The 10,768-nt window shown below is 42.8% G+C and overlaps 1 pseudogene; it reads left to right on the top strand.

Annotated features, from left to right (window-relative positions):
- Nucleotides 1-9,336: 9,336 nt before the first annotated feature.
- LOC116883691 lies at nt 9,337-10,378 on the top strand (annotated as a pseudogene).
- Nucleotides 10,379-10,768: the final 390 nt, after the last annotated feature.

Genomic DNA, 10,768 nt, shown 5'->3' with positions numbered 1-10,768 from the left:
CGGTGCTCTTCTTTGAGGGACACTAACCTCATCGAGCAAGAACTCCCACCAACCCTTCCAACTTGGCCAGAGTCATTGAATCCTGACAGGGAAGAAGGACGTGTGAAACCTTAGGCAGTCCCTACCTCGCGACATTCATTCCTCCAAAGAAATGAGCAGATTCAGCCATGCGGCCAGAGGGAGGGAGGAGATGAAAGGTTGTTCTGCCTGTTCTGTGTGTAGAGCTTGGGTTTAGTTTGAGAACAGGCTGAGAGTGTTAGAGAAACCCATTCTAACCCAGAGTGCCATCATTAATGTCAGAAGGTTGCCGGTTTCTTCAGGAAAACTGTCGCATAAAGCTGATATAATGGGCATCTCATCATCTAGGGGTTCACTGAGCTCATTCCCTGGTGCAGACAAAGATCTGAGTACCCATAAAAACAGAAAACCTAGCAGCAGAGAAGAGGACAGCATCAGATTTGTCTTTTAGGGATGAGAGAGGCCCAGAGCTAATCCCCTACCTCCATTGGTCCTGTTTAGATATGAGAGAGAGAGTGTGTGTGTGTGAGTTTGAGCTCAAAGGGCCCCTTTTCTTCTTAGAGTCTCTTCTGGGAACAAGAAGTCAGCTTCCCACAGGTGTCCCACAATGTTCTCTTTTGTCCACAGTCTTTGCTTGCAAACGTTCACTGCAATGACTCTCTGGTCTGGTATGAGGCCTCTGGCTTCTGCTACTCTCTCTCTCTCTACTGGAACTACAGTTTCCATGAGCTATTTTTCCCTCTATTGTGGAGGGTGGAGGTCGTAAGAGCAGAGGACTAGTATGAGGGAAGAGGAGAGGAGTGGGAATGGGGTACAGGATGTGAGGTTCACAAAGAACCAATAAAAAGTTAAGAAGAAGATGAAGAGGAGGAGGAGGAGGAGCCTGCTCTCACTTTCCTAGTCTGTCTCTAACTCTTCTTCTCTAGACCTCCATCAAAGACATTAAACAAAAAGCCTGGTGTCTGGAGGGTGGCCATTAAGTTACAGAGGGCTGCAAAATGGCCATTGTAAAACTGAAGAGCAAGCTAGCAAAGAGGGGTACCATCTCAGGAGGGGCAACAAAGAGGGGTATCATCTCAGGAGGGGAAACAAAGAGGGGTATCATCTCAGGAGGGGAAACAAAGAGGGGTATCATCTCAGGAGGGGAAACAAAGAGCAGTACCATCTCAGGAGTAGATGCTCTGAGTAAAGGCCTCTGAGTAGAGCCCTTACCAACACAAGTTCACTACTAAAGGTTACCTATTTCATGCACTACTTACAAGGAGGTAGCCATTTACCCTGCTCACACTTCCTCACCTCTCAGCTGTGTTAGGAGTGATCTTCCATTAGCAGAGCCTTCTGTCAGAGAAGGAAAGAATCAGATGTCCGGTTGCTGAAACCAAAACCCTATTGCATATCTTCTCATATGGAATTTAGATTTAAAACTACACTGAGGCCCTGGCTGTGGGAGAAAGAAGAGAAATTAAACAAGCTTTCTCCAAGCAAGATCTATATTTATATGTTTTTATTAGATTTTTCAAAGGATTTATTTATCTTTATTTTATGTACAGTGCTGTGTTTTCGGCACGTATGTCTGCGTGAGGATGTTGGATTCCATACAGCTGGAGTTACAGACCGTGGTGAGCTGCCCTGTGGATGCTGGGAATTGAACCGATTACCCCTTAAAGAGCAGCCAGTGCTCTTAACCACCGAGCCCTGTCTGGAGCCCCGCCCACTTCTCTTTGGATTTTTATACATATGAGTGCTTTGACTGCGTGTATGTACACACGTGTGCGCACCTGATGGCTACAGAGGCCAGAAGAGAGCATCAGCTCCCCTGGAACTCCGACAAGGGATGGTTGTGAGCCGCCATGGGGGTGTTGGGAATGTTCTGGTGTCTCATACAAATGATACAAACAACGCTTTTGTGTTTGCCTTCTTACACTTAGCATGTCTTCAAGGTTTGTTCACATTATAACACAGTGAATTTTTTTTTCATTCCTGCCTAAATAGGTGTCTCTCAACAGAAGGCACATAAAAGACCAACAGATTTATGAAAATGCATAAAACCACAAATTATCAGACAGAAGCAGGTTAAAACTGAAGTGAGGCACTACCTCACGCTGTTAAGGTGTTTGTCATCAGACAGAAGGAGGCAGGTGTGGAGGAGGATGTGGAAAAGGACAACTCTGCCCTCTTCCTAGAAATGTAAACTGGTGCTGCTGCTATAGAGACTGCACAGTCTCCACCCAAAACTAATCCAGGATGGGGTGTGGCTCGGTGGGAGAGTGCTTACCCCGCATACACAAGGCCCTGAGTTCAGTCCACAGCACAGTTAAAAACTCAAAAGGAAGGGTGAGCAAGATGGTTCTGTGAGTAAAAGCACTTGCTACACAAGTCAAATAGCCCAGATTAGTCCCTGAAAACACGGGGCGGGGGGAGAAGACTGACTGTACAAAGCTGTTCTCTGGCCTACACACTCGCACACACACACACACACACACACACACATACATACAAACACACCACGTACATACACACATACCACGTATACACACACATAGACACATAACACGTACATACGTACATACACACATACATACACACACCATACATACCACATGCACGCATACATATACACACCGCACACACACATACCTCACATACATACACACACATACAAACACACATAACATAACACATACACACAACATGTACACACCATGTGTACATACCATGTACACACACCACATACATATACACCATGCACACCATAATAATTTTAACTGAAAACAGAATTACCATAAAATATATATATATGAGTGTATTCTTTATTAACATGAAATGAAGACAACATATTAAAGAGAGTGACACTCACTCCATTTTTTACTGAAGCACGATTCACAATGAATACAGACTTAGTCAAATGATGAATGGACAGATACCTTGATAATTAATACATGAATAATGAAATTTTAAAGGGTGTATTTTTTTAAAAATTAGAGGACCCTAATATATGCAATGACATGGACAAACCTGAAGGGTGACAGATTAAGTAAAATAAGCGAAACACAGAAAGTTCTTTCATGGTCTTACATAATCTGAAAAGGGGGGGGGGAGATAGCTTGAGGGCCCTAGGCCAAATCCCCAGAACCCACATAAGCCGGGCTTGCAGCCATGTCCCTATAATCCTGGAGCTCCTCAGACGTTAAACCAGACAGGAGAATCCAAATTCTGTTGATACAAAGAACCAACAGAACCAAAAGTTGGTTCTTTGAGAAAATCAACAAGATAGATAAACCCTTAGCCAGACTAACCAGAAGACACAGAGAGTGTGTCCAAATTAACAAAATCAGAAATGAAAAGGGAGACATAACAACAGAATCAGAGGAAATTCAAAAAATCATCAGATCCTACTACAAAAGCCTATATTCAACAAAACTTGGAACTCTAGAGGAAATGGACAATTTCCTAGACAGATACCAGGTACAGAAGTTAAATCAGGAACAGATAAACCAGTTAAACAACCCCATAACTCCTAAAGAAATAGAAGCAGTCATTTAAAGTCTCCCAACCAAAAAGAGCCCAGGTCCAGACGGGTTCAGCTCAGAATTCTATCAGACCTTCATAGAAGACCTCATACCAATACTATCCAAACTATTCCACAAAATTGAAACAGATGGAGCACTACCGAATTCCTTCTATGAAGCTACAATTACTCTTATACCTAAACCACAGAAAGACCCAACAAAGAAAGAGAACTTCAGACAAATTTCCCTTATGAATATTGACGCAAAAATACTCAATAAAATTCTTGCAAACCAAATCCAAGAACACATCAAAACAATCATCCATCATGATCAAGTAGGCTTCATCCCAGGTATGCAGGGATGGTTTAATATATGGAAAACCATCAACGTAATCCACTATATAAACAAACTGAAAGATAAAAACCACATGATCATTTCATTAGATGCTGAGAAAGCATTTGACAAAATTCAACACCCCTTCATAATAAAAGTCCTGGAAAGAACAGGAATTCAAGGACCATACCTAAACATAGTAAAAGCTATATACAGCAAACCAGTAGATAACATTAGACTAAATGGAGAGAAACTTGAAGCAATCCCACTAAAATCAGGGACTAGAAAAGGTTGCCTGCTCTCTCCCTACTTATTCAATATAGTTCTCGAAGTCCTAGCCAGAGCAATCAGACAACAAAAGGAGATCAAAGGGATACAGATTAGAAAAGAAGAAGTCAAAATATCACTATTTGCAGATGATATGATAGTATATTTAAGTGATCCCAAAAGTTCCACCAGAGAACTACTAAGCCTGATAAACAACTTCAGCAAAGTTACTGGCTATAAAATTAACTCAAATAAATCAGTAGCCTTCCTCTACACAAAAGAGAAACAAGCTGAGAAAGAAATTAGGGAAATGAAACCCTTCATAATAGTCCCAAATGATATAAAATACCTCGATGTGACTTTAACCAAGCAAGTGAAAGATCTATGTGATAAGAACTTCAAGCCTCTGAAGAAAGAAATTGAAGAAGACCTCAGAAGATGGAAAGATCTCCCATGCACATGGATTGGCAGAATTAATATAGTAAAAATGGCCATTTTACCAAAAGCGATCTACAGATTCAATGCAATCCCCATCAAAATTCCAACCCAATTCTTCATAGAGTTAGGCAGAACAATTTGCAAATTCATCTGGAATAACAAAAAACCCAGGATAGCTAAAACTATCCTCAAAAATAAAAGGACTTCCAGGGGAATCACTATCCCTGAACTCAAGCAGTATTACAGAGCAACAGTGATAAAAAAACTGTATGGTATTGGTACGGAGACAGGCAGATAGACCAGTGGAATAGAATTGAAGACCCAGAAATGAACCCACACACCTATGGTCACTTGATTTTTGACAAAGGAGCCAAGACCACCCAATGGAAAAAAGATAGCATTTTCAGCAAATGGTGCTGGTTCAACTAGAGGTCAGCATGTAGAAGAATGCAAATCGATCCGTGCTTATCACCCTGTACAAAGCTTAAGTCCAAGTGGATCAAGGACCTCCACATCAAACCAGATACACTCAAACTAATAGAAGAAAAAGTGGGGAAGCATCTCAAACACGTGGGCACTGGAGGAAATTTCCTGAACAAAACACCAATGGCTTATGCTCTAAGATCAAGAATCGACAAATGGGATCTCATAAAACTGCAAAGCTTCTGTAAGGCAAAGGACACGTTGTTAGGACAAAACCAACAGACTGGGAAAAGATCTTTACCAATTCTAGATGCCCTTCAACAGAGGAATGGATACAGAAAATGTGGTACATCTACACAATGGAATACTACTCAGCTATCAAAAACAATGAATTTATGAAATTCATAGGCAAATGAATGGAACTGGAAAATATCATCCTGAGTGAGGTAACCCAGTCACAGAAAAACACACATGGTATGCACTCACTGATAAGTGGATATTAGCCCAAATGCTTGAATTACCGTAGATGCACAGAACACATGAAACTCAAGAAGGATGACCAAAATGCGAATGCTTCGCTCCTTCTAATAAAAAAATTTTTTAAATCAAAAAAGAAAAAAAGCGGGGGGAACAAGAATACCCTTGGGAGGGAAAAGGGAGGCAAAATTTAGAAAAGAGGCAGAAGGAACACCCATTCAGAGCCTGCCCCACATGTGACCCATACATACACAGCCACCAAACTAGATAAGATGGATGAAGCAAAGAAGTGCAGGCTGACAGGAACCGGATATAGATCTCCCCTGAGAGACACAACCAGAATACAGCAAATACATAGGCGAATGCCAGCAGCAAACCACTGAACTGAGATTGGGACCACCGTTGAAGGAATCAGAGAAAGGCCTGAAAGAGCTTGAAGGGGTTTGAGACGCCATATGAACAACAATGCCAACCAACCAGAGCTTCCAGGGACTAAGCCACTACCCAAAGACTATACATGGACTGACCCTGGGCTCCAACCTCATAGATAGCAATGAATAGCCTAGTAAGAGCACCAGTGGAAGGGGAAGCCCTTGGTCTTGCCAAGACTGAACCCCCAGTGAACGTGATTATTGGGGGGAGGGCGGTGATGGGGGGAGGATGGGGAGGGGAACACCCATAGAGAAAGGGAGGAGGAGGGGTTAGGAGAATGTTGGCCTGGAAACCGGGAAAGGGAATAACCTTTGACATGTAAATAAGAAATACCCAATTTAATAACGATGGGAAAAAAAAATTTAAAAATGCATTCATGCTGGGCAGTGGAGACACATGCCTTTATCCCTAGTGTTCCAGGGGCAGAAGCAGGGGAATCTCTATAAGTTCAAGGCCAGCCTGGTCTGCCAAGCGAGTCCTAGGCTAGCCAGAGCTGCACAGAGAACTCCCAGTCTTGAGAAACAAAAGCTAACAAACAAACAAAACAAAACAAAGTACCTTGGCAGACTTGGTACACCTTTAATCCCAGCACTCAGGAGGCAGAGGCAGGTGGATCTCTGTGAGTGAAGGTCTGGCCTGGTTTACCTAGTGAATTCTAGGACAGCCAGAGTTACACAGAGAAACCCTGTCTTGAAGGGTGGGGCTGGGGGGCTGCCTTCACAGATTTCTTTAAGATCTAACAGAATTCTGTAGGATAGAAACTTGTCTGCGTATACTTACAGTGTCTGAACTCCAGCTCCTGGGGACTTGGTGTCCTCTTCTGGCCTCTACAGGCACCACATACATCCAGACAAAACTAATACATATAGATCTAGAAAATAACTCTTAAAAACATAAATTAAATATAACTACTATGATGCAGGAATTGCACTTTAATTTAATTCAAATGTAAATAACCATATGTGACTAATGCTATCATATTAGGGAGTCCAACACCTAGATTTTCTGTTTTGTTTTGTTTTCAGAAAATAAAATATTTATGCCATGCTCTTTTTGTGTGAAAGCCTTCAAGAACCTTACATTAATACTATATTGTTAGTTTAGGTTTAGATATAAAAATTACAAAGTGTCTTACATAAATCCTACTATCATACTTCAGGTTAAGCAGTGCTGGTGGTGAAGGCTCGCCATCCCTTTTTTGTTTTTCTGCACGTCCAGTTCTTTTATTTGCTAATCCAATTTTAAACACTTAAAAAGATTAAAAAGATTTTAATCTTTTTAAAATATAATATGCTTCTTTAAGGAATAACAAGTCCGAGTCTGTTTATCCTTCTCTTCTTTTTTTGGTGAAGAAGAAGCTCAAAGTTCGGAAGAACACACTTCTCTTGAATTTCAGTTGGTTTAAAGATTTGTTTTTATTTTGAGTCTGTTTCACTAAGTGCATAATGTGTGTGCAGTACCCACAGAGACCAGAAGAGGGCATCGGTTCCTGTGAACTGGAGTTAGAGATGATTGAAGACCTCCCTGTTTGTTCTGGAAACCAAGTGTTCACTGAGCCATCATCTCTCCAGCCCTTTGAGTCGGTGTTGGTTTTTTTTGTTTTTATGTTCATTTTTCCTTTTCCTTTCCCATTGCATGATCCCTCAAACCGTGTCACTTTGCCTTGGAAGCTATACCTCCTTAGTTGTGCCAATTTGGCTGTCTCTGTTTTATTTTGGAATGGTAGCCAGATTCACAGTGACAAGGCCACCTGAATGGTTGGTAACATTACCACCCGGATGCAAATTTGAAAATGTAACTTGTTTGTTACGAGTAATACTTTCATGGACTTCCCTGTTTTTTTGTTTTTTGTTTTTTGTTTTTTGTTTTTTGTTTTTTGTTTTTTGTTTTTTGTTTTTTTTTTTTTTTTTGGGGTTGTGTTCAGATTCAGGAAAGACTATTTAACCTGCTATTATTAGGGATATTTTTCGTGGTAGAGCCAGCCTCTCATGCTCAAGGCCCTGGGTTAAATGCGCAGCACTAGAAATAAACAAACACCCTTTGTAGTTATGCAGTGTCTCTGCCTCTCGAGAGTAAATAGCCAATTTCAGTAAAGTCTTTTCCTTCAACACTGTTGAAATATTTCCTTCACAAGGGTAGTAGGTTTAAAAAACAAATGTCTCCAGAATTTTATCTAGGATCTGTAAACAGGACCCTGTTTGTAAATAGGGCCTTTTCAAGGTTTGTGAGACCTTGCTATAGTCTGAATGTTTGTACACACACACACACACACACTTTGAGGAGTTATATACTAACGTCATTGTAATCAGATTTGGAGGTAGGACCATAGGAAGAGGACTGAACCATGAGGATAAACAGGATTATTGCCCTTAAAAAAGAGGTCCGTGTAAGCTTCCTTTGCCTCTGTTCCGTATGAGTGCACACAGACAAGATGGCCATCTATGAAGCAGAGAGGAGACTCCCAGCCTCTAGAACTTGGGCAGGTTTCTGTTGACTGTAGTCACGCTACTCCTGTCATTTCTTTGTAACATCCCTACCAGACAGAAACAGACCTCAGGACAAGGCACAAGGTACAAGCCTGCTGGGTGTTGAACTTCCTCTCTCCCCATACCAGCCCCACTCGACAGCTGCCAGTCCAAGGATGGAAGAGCCACGGCATCTGGGTCCTTCATCTCTCTTCATCTGGGACTGACAGCCCCCTCTCCCCGCAAGTACGTCACCGCCTGAGCTCCAGGAAAATCTTCAACCTGTGATTCACCAACGGTAGCTTAAGAACCAAGAGGCTACTTCCTCTGCTCCAAAGTCTGGCTGCCACAGTCTTACTGTGGGTACCAAACATTAAACATTAATTCTTCCTTCGTTGCTGTTACCCCACACACACACCTTAATCCTCCCCGATGGCAATTAAATGCCCCGAGCAGAATCAGCAAAAAGTCACATAAGCACAAAGGGCAAACAGGACAGCAGAAGCACACTGATGGATTAAACAGATCAATAAATAAATAATAGATGAATGGAATGATAGATAGATAGATAGATAGATAGATAGATAGATAGATAGATAGACAGACAGACAGACAAGCAGACATAATTAGGTAGGTAGGCAGATACCCAAATAATCTATATAATATTAAGGTGACTTATTTGGGAATATTGTCATTTTTATTGAGTTTTTTTAAAATTTGAGTCACAGACCAGAGCAAGATAGCCAAGGTACTTGCTGTTAACAGTGGAAGGAGAGACTCACGTCCGCTAATCTGATCTCTGATCTCGACTTAGGCTGTAGCATCATGCACATGCTGTGCCTACACATACAATATTGGTAAATTTAAATTATGTTAATGTTACCAAAGCTACTGTGAACTTTTAAAATGAAAATTGAGCTTATTTTTTAAAACACAGTCTCTGTTCCTCCCTGTTCCAGAAACAGCCACATCTTCTTGTGCAGTGCCAGTCTCGTCCCATAGACAAGATGGCGAAGGTCGGTGTGAACGGATTTGGCCATATTGGGCTCCTGATTACCAGGGCTGCCTTCTGCTCTGCACTTGGCAAAGTGGACATTGTTGCCATCAATGACCCCTTCATTGACCGCAACTACATGGTCTGCATGTTTCAGTAAGACTCTACCCATGGCAAATTCTATGGCACAGTCAAGGCAGAGAATGGGAAGCTTGATATCAACGGGAAGCCCATCACCATCTTCCAGGAGTGAGATCCCGCTAACATCAAATGGGGTGACACTGGTGCTGAGTATGACGTGGAGTCTACTGGTGTCTTCACCACCATGGAGAAGGTCGGGGCCCACTTAAAGGGTGGGGCCAAAAGGGTCATCATCTCTGCCCCTTTAGCCGATGCCCCCATGTTTGTGATGGGTGTGAACCACGAGAAATATGACAACTCCCTCAAGACTGTCAGCAATTCATCCTACACCACCAACTGCTTAGCGCCCCTGGCCAAGGTCATCCATGACAACTTTGGCATCGTGGAAGGGCTCATGACCACAGTCCATGCCATCACAGCTACTCAGAAGACTGTGGATGGCCCCTCTGGAAAGATGTGGCATGATGACTGTGGGGCAGCCCAGAACATCATCCCTGCATCCACTGGTGCTGCCAAGGCTGTGGGCAAGGTCATCCCAGAGCTGAACGGGAAGCTCACTGGCATGGCCTTCCGTGTTCCTACCCCCAGTGTATCCGTTGTGGATCTGACATGCCGCCTGGAGAAACCTGCCAAGAATGATGACATCAAGAAGGTGGTTGAAGAAGGCATCTGAGGGCCCACTAAAGGGCATCCTGGGCGATACTGAGGACCAGGTTGTCTCCTGCGACTTCAACAACAACTCCCACTCTCCCACCTTTGATGCTTGGGCTGGCATTGCTCTCAATGACAACTTTGTAAAGCTCATTTCCTGGTATGACAATGAATACGGCTACAGCAACAGGATGGTGAAACTCATGGCCTACATGACCTCCAAGGAGTAAGAAACCCTGGACCACCCACTCCAGCCCAGCAAGGACACTGAGAGGAAGAGAGAGGCCCTCAGTTGCTGAGGAGTCCCCATCCCAACTCAGGCCCCAACACTGAGCCTCTCCCTCACAATTCCATCCCAGACCCCATAATAACAGGAGGGGACCTAGGGGCCCTCCCTACTCTCTTGAATACCATCAATAAAGCTCGCTGCACAAAAAAGAAGAAGAAGAAGAAGGAGGAGGAGGAGGAGGAGGAGGAGGAGGAGGAGGAGGAGGAGGAGGAGGAGGAGGAGGAGAAGAAGAAGAAGAAGAAGAAGAAGAAGAAGAAGAAGAAGAAGAAGAAGAAGAAGAAGAAGAAGAAGAAGAAGAAGAAGAAGAAGAAAAAGAAAAAACCCACACAAC

This window comes from Rattus rattus, chromosome 14 (genome assembly GCF_011064425.1).
Source record: "Rattus rattus isolate New Zealand chromosome 14, Rrattus_CSIRO_v1, whole genome shotgun sequence".
Lineage (NCBI taxonomy): Eukaryota > Metazoa > Chordata > Mammalia > Rodentia > Muridae > Rattus > Rattus rattus.
This window is presented reverse-complemented; position numbering and strand designations above follow the sequence as displayed.